Source organism: Ambystoma mexicanum, chromosome 2p (assembly GCF_040938575.1).
Source record: "Ambystoma mexicanum isolate Mex_15411 chromosome 2p, UKY_AmexF1_1, whole genome shotgun sequence".
Taxonomy (NCBI): Eukaryota; Metazoa; Chordata; class Amphibia; order Caudata; family Ambystomatidae; genus Ambystoma; species Ambystoma mexicanum.
Window position 1 is genome coordinate 1,354,227,932 of NC_090923.1, and position 12,945 is coordinate 1,354,240,876.

The 12,945-nt window shown below is 45.1% G+C and overlaps 1 protein-coding gene across 6 annotated transcripts in view; it reads right to left on the reverse strand.

Annotated features, from left to right (window-relative positions):
- RAI1 (retinoic acid induced 1) overlaps positions 1-12,945 on the reverse strand; it is a 2,051,579-nt gene that overhangs the window by 1,612,477 nt on the left and 426,157 nt on the right. For all 6 annotated transcript variants that reach the window (XR_011302221.1, XR_011302217.1, XR_011302220.1 and 3 more), the window contains exon 2: positions 8,014-8,093. The gene's annotated coding sequence lies outside the window, so the exon portion shown is untranslated. The remainder of the gene's footprint in view (positions 1-8,013; positions 8,094-12,945) is intronic.

Genomic DNA, 12,945 nt, shown 5'->3' on the forward strand with positions numbered 1-12,945 from the left:
ATTCCAGGCCAAACAGAGTACTATCTGTATCCTCAAAAATCAAACAACATGGACTTCTTTCTTGGATGAGGACTGTAATCCTTTGACAACACTGTCGAAGACATTGATGGCATCGACATTGAAAGGAATCGACACAACCTCCTTGTAAGGAGTGGATGATTAAGTACGTCTCAAACCTTTGAGAAGCTCGATGCTTCTCGCCGAAGCTTTGCTTTCTTGCCTGGGTTTGCAGGTGCACGAGCTTAAGCCTCAACTGACCGCCTGTCGGCCTTACGAGGAGCGATGGGACCTAAAGCCGCCTTTGGTTCTTTTGAAGCAGCGGAACAGGGCGCCTTCTCAAGCGCCATCATTTGGAGACAAAAATCCTCCCATTCTGCTTTTGACACAGCCTTACCTGGGAAAAGTACAGGTTTTGTGTTGGGTGAGGTGTCCAAAGAAGAAGAGCGGGATCTATGACGCTTCTTCGTGTTTTTATGGGAGGTCAACGATGACGAGTGTCAAGAGCCGCTTCTCAACCGACAACACTAAGTTTTGAGAGCTTTTACTCTTTCGGAGGCAAAATGCCTCTCCCAAGCTTCTGTCGTCGGAAGACCTCTTCTTGGATGGAGACCTTGAAGGGGACTTGGATGGGGGCCTATCCAAGACGAGCTTCCCCTTACTCTCTTTCAAGTCCTTAACCGTCATTGATTGACAAGAACAACAATCATCGACCTTTTGATCGGTGCCAAGACAAAAAGACATATCCGATGCAGATCGGTGAGTGACATCTTCGACCCACAAAAAGAAAAAAATCACTGTCACGATTTTGAACCGTTTCAAAGCTGCAGATCATGTGAAAAAATGGAACTGAAGAAACAGATGCTGTGTGTGCTACTTATACCAGTGTGAACGTCATATTCGGGAGCATGATGGAAGCCGCCGAGGGACATTGGGTCGACGACAACACAGCGCCTTCTGCTGAGAAAAATTTCCAAAAGCTTCAAGCAAGATATTGGAGCAACACAATCCATCAACAGTTGTATTTTTTGTGCACTAGGCACTGGATGGTTTAGCTATCATTTACCCACTCTCTTTGACAATGAGGTCGTTTGCTAAAGCTAAGGTGTGCCAAAGTTCACCTGTTAAGTGATGCATACATGCAATACACAACAAGCAAGAACAGCGTACATAGTCCACATAAAATAAAGTGTAAGGTGAGGAAACATCAATACGAAGATATCTGCCCTAATAACTATAAAACCTGGGTGCAGCGACTAGTCGTGTAACCTATGCAGGCTGTAAGTGTTGCTCCCATCTCCCTCACCAAACTGTGGGTGCATTTAAAGGCCCTAAACAAAAATCCCTTTCACCTGAAAAACCGCATTTAAACACTGTCACCAAAAAACAGCTCTGCTTTGCTTTCCTTGTCACATGAGTGGCAAGCAGTTGAACACTGTAACCCAAAAGCGGTCCTGCGTTGCTTTCATTTCACCTAAATGACAAGTACTTATGCACTGCATCCAAAAGCGGCCCTCAGTTGCTTTTATTTCACTTGAATGACAAGAAGTTATACACTGCATCAACAAAAGGCCTCGTTTTACTTTGAATTCACATGAGGGGCAATAATTTCAAACACCACAACCAGACATGGCTTTTACTTTCCATTTCACTTGAACAGCAGCCCTTGAAACACTGCAAAGGAAAAACGGCTTGGTTTTTTCTTTTGTTCATGTCAAATCAGAGAACCGTGTGGTAGGGGGCCTATCCCTCATTATCAATAGACCAACAGCAAATGCAAACTTGATCAAAAGGGAGAAATTAAAGAATCCCTTGACATGCAAGACAGGATTTCAAATAGGTGAAAAAAAAAGTCTTGCCCACATGTGAAAAAGAAAAATGACTTTAAAAGACCACAGTGAAAAAATAGCACTGCTCGCACAAAAATGTAACGGAAATATGCTGTGGGGGGGGGGGGTTGACTAAAGCAATGTACATTATGTTTCCACCCACAAGACTTCAGTCACCTTTGAAGAGAGAAAACATCTGGGGAGACAGGAGGAGGACGGAGAGAAGGCGGCTGTACCTTACAATCTTTGAGAGTGCAGTGACCAGACCCTTTGCCTAGATGTCCAGAGTGTCCAAGATCCAGCTGGCTTTCCAGAATCCCAAAGCAAATACCCCAGCCCTAAACTGCATAAGCCCTTCCTATTTGTAATATTGCACCCAATAAATCCCCTATTGAAAACACCATTGAAAAGCCCACATTGCCAGTGTAATGTCACCTTCCCATAGAAGAATCTATTGTTAGACTGTGTAGGTTAGCATCTCTCTATTTAAAAACCTCCTAGTGTCTGTTTAAATCCTTAGCATATTTTAAGTAAATCAATTAATTCCCCATTGAAATTCACAGTTCAAGATTGTTGAAATTCGAAATTAACCCCCTTGTCCCTGGTGTCTTTCTTTAATTAGTATAGTCATTAAAGTGCAGTCTCAAAAGAATTAGTCTCCTTGTAACTAAAAAACGAAGTTTGTCCGTGTATTATGTGCATTACCCCACAAATTCCTGTTTGTATCTGTCCTATTAAAACCCCAAACCGTAGTTCCATTGAGAGCAATACCTTTTGCCTACAAGTCTATTATGTTCCTCTGTCCTTGTTGAAAACCGATTTTCCTATTCTGAGCTAAACCCCTTCCCTGAGCTCCCCGTCATTGTAAATCCAGTGTAAACCGTATTATCATTTGGCAATGTACGTTTCCCTTTTGCATTTGCTTTCTCCAAAAACTGATTTTCCTACTTTATTTCTACTTTGGCCTGGCGTGCTGATTAGTATTATCTAAGCTTCCCTATCTCCTCAAGTGTAATCAACAAGAATTTCCTTGAATTCTGTCCCCTAGCAGTTGTGAGTAACAATCAAAATCCCATTTGGCCATTTTGCTCCAAAAATGGGTTTTCACTTTCTTTGCTGGTTTCCCATCTTGGGGTGGTGGGCTTTACCCCAAATCCGACTTTCTGTCTCTATTCCTACTCCTTGCCACTGCCTTCCATTCAAAGGAATCAAGTTAGCTGATGTTTGGGGGGTGGATGTTGCATGGGGGAGGGGTCGTTCTAAACCGTGGGTGTTCTCTTTAAAAAATAGTTATTTTTCTGTGTTGCCATTAAAGATTGTGTGAATTGTAACAGGATATCTTAACCTAATTGTTTTGTAGAGATTAGTGCATTTGTGTTACCACAACATTGGTGGCTGTGAGATTGTTTAATATTCCCCTTTTCATTAAATAATACATTAATAAATATGTTTTTAATACACACTGGCCTGATTCCTATCCCATTGTGACACGGGGTGCTTGAGGAGGTTGGGTGCGAGACGGGTTGGAGGCCTACTCAACAAAAAAAAGAACCTGTGGTTTATTAAAAATAAAAAGTGCTTTATTGTACGCCACATTCATTATCTGGGAAGGAGTCCCTGGCTGGAGTGTGCCGTGTAATAAAACTGACAAAATCTCCTTTCAGAATCAAAAGGAAAAGCCGTGAGTAGTCTTCCAGACTGCTGGCGGTAAATAACTTACACTGTACAGGCTTGCCACCAATTTCCAAACCTTTTGCTGCCACAAAAATGTCTATTTTAATAGGAAAAAACCTGTACATGTTTTCTTTAAATATAACTTATTTTCTTGAGTGTATAGGATTTGTGGTCACCGTGGGTCTTCCATGTTTCCATGTTACACACAGCTCTGTCGAGATGTGGTTTTGCCTTTCCTCTAAATCAGTGGTGCACAACATACAGCCCGTGGGCTAAATGCAGCCCTTCAGGATGTTATTTATGGCCCTCCAAGTCAACTGAATTTAATAACGAAGTGCTGCCTGTTCTAAACTCAGTTTTGTCTTTGCATCATGAGGCCTATTTAAAACATGATTGAACGCCACTAATACTAATAGATCAAAGTGGTAATGGAGTTTATCACACAGTTAAGAGTTAAAAAAAAACAGAATCAAAATTGAACATCACAGCCCATGTTTTATGTTTTTTAACTCAAATTTGCACACCGACAGACAGCCCTGCCATCTGCTCATCCCCATCCACTCTCCGGCCCATTGTATGAGACTTTTGTGGTACATTCGACCCTCCAGAGAAATCAGTTGTGCACCCATGCTCTAGAATCAGTGGTGCAACACTATTGAGCTGACTGGGCTTCAGCACCTCTCGAAAGTTAGGCTATGTTGACTCGATCTGCCTGACCTACAGAGCCTTGGTCAGAAAGAACAACAGAATACAGATGTTAAAAGGTGCCTGGGCATCCCAGTTAAGAAAGGCCCTGCCATTACTAACGTAAAACGTTTCACTGTTAGCACCTGCATTCATATGCATCTATTTTTAGACAACTGAAATCGTGATATGGGACTTGCATGCCAAGGAAGTGATTGGAAAGGTGGCGGGGGGAGGGGGATGCTCATTCTCACAGTAGTCCTTAAATTGGTGCTTTCAGACTTAACAGTGAGAGTTAACTGCTTGTAAAATTGAAGCTGCACTAGAATGCCTAAAGAAGTTAGATGCCCCCCAAACACATATTTGCCCCTGCCCACCCCCTCCGAAGCTTAGAGACTCTCCCAACATGTTAAGCGTTAGCCACTCTTGAAATGTAGGTTTCGTTGTGCCCCTGCTCAACACAACCCATTAAATACAATGTCCGCCCTTGATAGTTGTCCTTACCGTCACCGTCCGTCAATATAATATGCAACCATTCGTATTCAGGAGCTAAGAGTGCTGCAATGTTATACTCAGCGGTGGAGTTCCCTTGAAAGGATTCCGCCTCGTAAACCTCTCTTTCCGCGCACGTTCATTGTATCTACCATAAAATGGACTGCAACTCCCTTTGTGCATGCCTGGATCCCGTCTTTTTCATCTACGACTCTTCATCCTAATGACTTTTTCCCTCCCCTCTGGCCGCAGTACGGTAATTGCTGCACTTTCATTTTCAGCGGCTGCATCATCTTATCCGTGGCAAAGTCCGCCTGCGTGAGCTGACAGACATGGCTCCCTGCCCTGGAGGCGCGGGAAAACTCGGACAATTCACTGGCATCTCCACCGCCTGTCACTAGCATACATGCCAACCCTCCCGATTTTTTCAGTGAAAAATGTTTTTCACGTTTCACGTCCTAAAATAATCCCAGCCCCAATTCATTCTAATGGCAAACTTTATGTCTCCTGATTTCTCGGACGAAATCTCCCTCCCAGGTGCCTCAGGATGTTGGCATGTATGCACTAGACACAGGGGCCACACAAACGACTCGTTTGGCCAGCAGATGAGCATTTAGCCCCACTTACGCTCGCCTGACAGACACTCCGGAATCACTTCTTCCCGTCACCTCATGTCCACAAAGCCACAGAGATCTCTTCTTCCTATCATTAGACACCCAGGGCCACACGTCCTCTCACCAGACAGCGGCCCTCCAGCGTAGCTTCCATCTGTCATCATGCACATTACGCGAGACTTCGTTATCCTGTCCCCAGACACTACTCTCACCAGAGACAGGCATTCCAGTGGCCCTTCACCGTATCACCAGAAACACAGGGGCCACCCTTCCTGTAGCATGACGCAGACACTCCAGCACCATTTTCGATCAGCAGAACTTATCCTGACACCAGTCACCAAGGAGCCTATTATAAGGAGACATAGTGGCGCACATTTTTTGCCCATCGACAGAATCACAGGTTCCACTGCAGCTCCATTCTTGTTCATTGCCAGATATACAGAGGTACGTTTAGGTCCTCTTTTGTAAATTCCAGAATTAGAGGGACCAATCGATCTCCTCTTCTGGCTGAGACCAGATGCACAGTCCCCACTCAAGCTACTTCAATGCCAAGGGGAAAACAACTGCTCTTTTACTCTATCCTTTATTCACAGTAGCACTGGGGCTAATATTTCTCCACCATCAGACAAGCAGGTTTCACCTGACAAACTCCAACCCTCCATCACTGAAACTCCGGGCCACTCTGGACCATAGTTTGCCCAGCTTTGAAGGAGCCATGCCAGGGAATCTTTTGCCTGTTTGACGGGACCAGGGTCAGTTTAGCGTTTTTTTTGTTTGCCTTAAGACAAACAGGGGCAGGCCCTTTAAGCTCATCGCCAGACTAAAAATGACCTCTAAAGCACCACATTTTCCAAGGCACATAGGGGCCTCCCAAGTGACTTGGGCATTCAGGTTTGAAACGCTTAAATCAAACCCTGTTAGCAGAATACCTTATCGTCTCGAGGTGTGCTAGTGGCCAGTTCAAGAAATGGAAAAAAAATAGTTACCCTGGGAACCCTTCTCCTCCTTGGGATGGGAAGGAGGGGTGAAGGGGGAGTGTGGAGTGTGACGCTTCCAGGCCAGGTCGGTCACACAAAACAGCATCACTTAATGGAACCCAGGCCTGACGATTTGCATAAAATCAAAGAGCATTTTGGGAATCCAAGAATGCCCACAATTTTAAACAAACATGCCTGTGATATTGATTCAGCCAGAACGATGGACTCTGCTCTTTTTAATTGGTCACAATACTCACCCTAACAAACAACAAAAGTATGTAAATTGCAAGACATACAAGATCGGTGAGTTGCCTGGGCTGGCCCCCGGGACAAAGCAGAGCTCCGGCAGGACCACATTTGCCGGAGCTTTGCTCTGTCTTCTTCCAGGCCTAATTCCAACGCTGCCAATCTCGGCTTCTCCACTTGGTCAAAATGTTTGAACCGAGGCAAAACACTCGATGTTCCTCCTGTTTAACAGTTCTCTTTGCTCTTAACAATGAAATGTGTTCATATACAGGCTGTACACCAACATGAAGTGCTAAACTAAAACACAACATATTTGTTGAAAATACCCCCAAAATGAAACCCATTTATGCCATGAAGAGCCCAGAAAACCCGCAGTAATTAACAAAGCTCTTGCATATTTTTATGACCATCGCCCAAAGCAACATACCAACAAGCATTTAAAAATGCTTTATAACGTGATGAGAACAGTGCATACAATAAAGCCAACAAGACATAATTTTGTAATATTTGAGTCGCTGGCTGTAGAGACCAGAGTTCTTACCTTAGGTTCCCTACTTTTATCAAATTGTGTGATCCCAGTCAGATTACTTCACCTGGCTGTACCTCAGTTCTCTTAACTGCAGAAGAATGTCGTGTTTAGAAATAGCCAGACCCTCGGCAGTAGTTACTCAATGATAATAGGTCTGACCAGATCAAAAAAGCAGTGTTTTTTGTTTCTTCTTTTCAGACAATTTTGCACTTGTGTTATGTAGATTAACCAAATGATGGTAATTCTAATCATGCTCATCATCACCTCTGAATATTTTACAAACCACTTGATAAACGTATAAGGCAGCATAGCACAAGGAGAAAACGGCGGATTAATCACACGCACAGATTGGGTTGATGCCACCTCTGCCAAAACGTGTCATGAAGACAGGTTGGGTGGAAGGTGGTCCAAATCAGTGCAAGTGAACTTCAAGTGTGTTGAGGCGTGAAAGAAGGTATTAAATGAGAATCTCTTACAAACGTGCGCTTGTCCGCAGAGGAGGCTGAAATGCCAGTCTGGGTGGGGATGGAGAAGGAGGCGTGGTGAGAACGAAAGTGTCACATGGACCACTGGGGAGTGGAAGGGTAACACGTGGATCAGAGAGCAGGGTGTACCATCTTATTTTAAGTTGTTGGCCCCACACGTTTGCTGGGGACTGCTAAAATACTTTAAAAAGGATTCAGGACAAACAAAGGAGAGAGCAGGTTAGGGTTTCCCGTTAAAATGCCCACCAAACCCTCACCCAAGGCTGCAGGCAAACACCTGATTACCCATCCGACCGCCTCCACCTGTTATTCCCCCCCACCACCACCACCACCACCTGGCTCTCCACCCACGAATGCGCCAGCAAAGCGTTTCACACTGCAACCATAGAGGAAAGTAGTGAGGTGGCAATGGATCAGACAATGCAACGTGACCAAAAACACATGAAACAAGAGAAGGCAGAAAAACAGAAGGGTTTCAAACAGTACCTGCAATGATCTCGGGGCACGTCCCTCCTCGCTCTTCCTCCTCCGCCTCCTCTTTTACAGCACAACAGTCAGGTCAGATCCTTAGGAGAAGAAAAAGAGGCGATGAAGAGCAATTCTGTTTTTGCCTCTGCTTCTCCAGCAGCCTTCCATACCAGTTATTCATGGACCGCTTGGGGATAAAAGGTAATTAGAAGCGGCCCCGGAGCCTCCATCCTGGGGAGCTGGGGCTGGGGGCGGGACTGGGATAGAAGGAGGGGATGTCAGACTGCAGACTCCCCACAGCAGGCAGGAGGGAAGATGGAGGGGGTGAGGAGCGGAGGGGGCGTGGAGTATGCGAGAGTGGTCCTCTCCACTACAGACACCGGATGCCTAGAGATGATGAGGCTGCCGTCGCACACAGTGCATGCCGCCGTCGCCCCCGCCTCCCCCCCTTTAGACCCTCCAAAGGGGGAGCTTTGCGCGCCCCTTCGCTGCCGCTCGGGGGTAGGGTGAAAACTCTTGATGGGAAAGGGCGCGCGAATGATCGTGGAGGTTTCATTAGAAAGAAGGGAAAATGAAAGAACGGCAGAGTGAGTGTGGGCGGTCTCGACTGCCTAATCTCCAGAGTGTGTTGGGTCTGTGTGTGTGCATGTGCGTGTGTGCCAGGAATAGCAATCAAGGGCTCAAACACGCAGAGCACGGCTCGGAACACACGCACTCCACTGCAATGGAACTGTACTGGTGCAGCACAAACCACATACACTGCTTTCCAATATGGAGGAGGGCGGTTGGGGCAGAGGAATATGCATCCCTATTTAATCTCATATTGTACTCATTGTCACCCACCAGCCCCTCCTCCGGCCACCGTCTACATTATGCGATAGAGCAGGTCTGGACCAGATGCGCCCCAGACGGGCAGAAGACAGAGTGCGCGCGAGCGTGGAGCGGCAGTCTCTGGGGGAGGGAGGCGGTGTCTGGAACATACGCACTGCCTGCCAGGTATCGTGTGCATCTTTTTCAATGTATGAGGCTCGGTAGGTGAATGTGTGTGCATGGAGGACCAGAGTAACGGCGGGGAGAAAATCTGCACTGTAGTCAGGGAAAGGGGAGTAAGGCACTCTCGAAACGACCACACTGACGTTTTCCAAGTGTGCACGGGCGGCTGCTTTAAAATTAGAGGGACAAAATGAAGCATGGTTGGAACCGTCTAGGAATTTAAGAGAGCAAGAATCTGAAATCTCACCCTTTAAGCACACTCATTCGTAGGGCGTACTTGCAATCACGGGTGCCAACGTTTGAATGTTCCTACGGGGCAGAAATTCCCACACCAGGGGAAGCAAGGGCGCAGAACCCATGCCCCAGAACTAAACAGCCGATTTTATAGCACATTTTGCACCAAGAATTGGAATAAAGCCATAGGATTTACAGTCATGTCTAAACATAATTTCAGTACGAGTCCATAACTTGCTGAGATGTCTCATCTGCATTCTGCTTTTTGATCTACACCTCCCCCTTCTTCTGGGCCTGCCAAACAGCTTTGGCCTGTCCATGCCTCTCGTACCCCCCTACGCCATGCAATTAAGACTGAAGTGGTCCATTGATGAAACAGACTTCCTAGTTTGAAGTGAGCAGCACTTACTAATTCTGAAGTTGCATGCGAACACTTCACATAGCCTCAGCCCAGCATGATAGGAGCCAGAAGCCCAGTTGCATAGAGCGATTTCAAAGCGCACAGCACTCACTGTTTTTTTTGTTTTCGTTTTTGGTCACCCCATACAAATATATGCAAAATAACCACGGGGGCAAAAGCAGACTCCTTCACACGTGGTTGAAAAAGTACTGAGTCAACAATCCCCATTTAACCAATGTACTCAGTGCCCGTGCTTGCAAACTACCTTGGTACAAAGATCTGGCTGAGACTGAGACCTGAATATAGTCCCCAAACCCTCTGCTCTAAAGGGGACTCCCGAAATTACACAAACCATATTTAACACCACCATAAGGAAAACTATGTTATCTGTCGATTGGAAGCACGTTGATTTACAAAGAGGCCCTAGCAACATGCATGTAAAAATTATCCATTCCATTCGAGAAACAGCAGTCCAGTCCTGGGACTTGTAGCCCTGGATTTCTCCATCATAAATTTAGGACTAAAAGTCCCAGAATGCAAAAGTAAACCCTGGACTAGATTACTGTCTCTGAAACGCAATGGATAATATTGGCATGTGTGCAACACTTCAAATCAGTCGTACTGAACATACATAGCTTAATCAAATTTGCCTACATGAACTGTGGTAGTGGTGTCCTAGAAGCTCCTAGCAGTTGGAATTCACAATTTACATTCCCTGGCAGCACGTAGAAAAGGCAACCGTGTGCAGTATAAATCCTAACAACATAACAGTAAGCAGTTTTAGCGTAAATGTCAAGTATTACAATGAGTTAAATGGACGGTCTCCTATGAGCTGTCTTATTAGACATGGGTACAGACTAGATTTCTGCTACGGGGTGGCTTTTTTGTGAGAATATACTGAACCCTTTAGCCTAATGCTGTAAACGTATCATGATTTAGTTTAGTTTATTATTTGATAATGCGCTCCAAAACCCAGGGGTAGCCAGGCGCAGCAGTTACAAGAATACTTAGGCTTAGGGTTGCGTACATACAAAAGGATACATACAGAATATGCATTATTTGAGTTATTAACATATATACAAAACCAATATACAAATATACAAGAAATACAGGAATGTGAATCCCTCTCATAGGTCTGGTATCGGGGGAGTCAAAGGTGGTTATGCGCAATGATAGGGCCAGGTTCAGTGGGTTAGTTGTCGTTACTCCAGAGCCAACTTTTCACCTTACTCCTGAAACTAGAGTAGGGTAGATTAGCTCTCAATGCCATGGGGAGTGAATTCCAAGCGCAGGCCGCTCTACAGGGAAGCTAGCTCCGCCTGCCTTAGTTGGTCTAAATCTGGGCGTTTCAAGTAGGGAGTGGATAGAGGCTCTGGTATGGTGAGTAGAGGATTTTCTAGTCAGTCTAGCCAAGATGTAAGGGGGCGCAGTGTTGTTCAGTCCTTTGTGTGTGAGAGATAGTGTTTTAAGAAGAACTCTCATTGATTTTCAGCCAGTGGTCGTCTTTCCTAATATTAGATATATGTGCTCTGTGGGGTATGTCAAGGGCTGCTCTAAGAGCATTACTCTGCAATATTTGCAATTTGTTAGTGACAGTTTTATTGGCTCCCGCATAAAGGGCATTACAGTAATCCAGTTTGGACATTACTAGGGCATTGGCTAGTGTGATACAATTGGTTGTGGACAGGTAAGGTCTGCAGGCCCTGATTAATTTGCAAGTGTAGGCTGTGGAGGAAGCCAAAGCGTTAACTTGTTTTTTGAAAGATAAAGTGGAGTCAAGAAGCCTAGTGTTTTTACCTCTGTTGCCACTTTGATTATATTACCGTCTATATTGAAGGCACTGTAGTTAGGGCTAAGTTTTTTAAGGTTGGAGTCGGTACCCAGTATCTCTGTTTTATCATCATTCAGGCAGAGGCCATGTGAGGCCATCCATGCCAGAATGATGAGGTAAATCTTATGTACTAGAGCTGTGTCTTCAACAAAGTTGCCAGATTTGCAACAATAGTTGCAACAAAGTAGTTAAAAGCACGGAATTCATTTTTAAGGTGCCTAAAGGAACATACAGCTTTGTTTTGTGGTACAATAGGTGTTACTATTATCTTGTAAGCACAGAGATGGCCCTGACAGAAATATAACATACACATACACGTTGCACAGGCTCTCTGCGGATCTACATACAGGTATACCGGGTTCCATGGGATGAAAAAACTTGGTTAGGAGAGATAAATGGTTTCACTGCTAATGCACATCAGTAGTCTATTTTCACAGTTGCTGCTCAATATGAGAATTCTAAAGGCCACCAGATATATAGTAATGCAGGCAAACTACAGCCTACTTTCCTCGCCTAAAACTACTACTTCAGTTACACTCTTGTTTATTGAAGATATGCAGAACAAAGCCCTAAAGCCATTTTCTATAAATATGGCATTTTTAGAGCATGTCATTTTGTGCTCCTGCCCACATTATAAATGCCTGACTACAAGTACCAAAATGTAACATAATAACTTAAAAGCCAGGAATGGTTGATTATTTTACACCGGACATTGGACAACTTGAGCTCACCAAAACCTTTCCTACAGGTCTTGCTAAAATCGCAACTTAAGGCACGCCCGCAGACTTTATAATAAACTGATCTGCTTGTATTCACTGTCTGACAAAGACATGTACCTTGTTATAAGTAAGGTGCACAACATTTGCAAATCAAACAATCCACATTAACAGTTAAGCTAAGCTGATTTTTGAGGGGAAAGGGCCACTCTTAAACTGGGTGTCTCGGGAGGATAGCTCAGAGGCAATGTGCTCGCCTTGGAAGCAAGACGACACGGAGCAGCACAGGTTCGATCCCCGGGTCCGTGCTTCGAAACCGCTGGGTATTAAGCGCATTATAAATAACCTCTCATATCAGCCAATGATTAAACTGTTGCCCATTAGGCATGCATTTGTGGAAACAGAGCATAAACGATTTGCCGCCTATGAGGCATGCAGCAAAAGCGTCTGGGACACTAACGCTTGCAGAGGCTTCATGATGGACACCGCATAAGCAGCAGCTGGAATAAAAGTCCAACGTACGCCTGCCAATTGCCCGTTTCTCTTCACCATGGAGCCCAGGGTAGTATCCAACATTGCAAGAGTTAGGGGTGGGTGACGGGGCAGTGCAATTAACAGCCTGGAGTGGGACATAGAGCGTGCTACTGCTATGCCCCCTATTGTGCATAGGGAGTACAGGGCAGGATATTACATCCACACTGCTGTCCGTGTCCTGCTCTAGACCACTATTCTACTGGCAGCTAGTAGAGTAGGAACACACAGCAACAGTGCTGTCC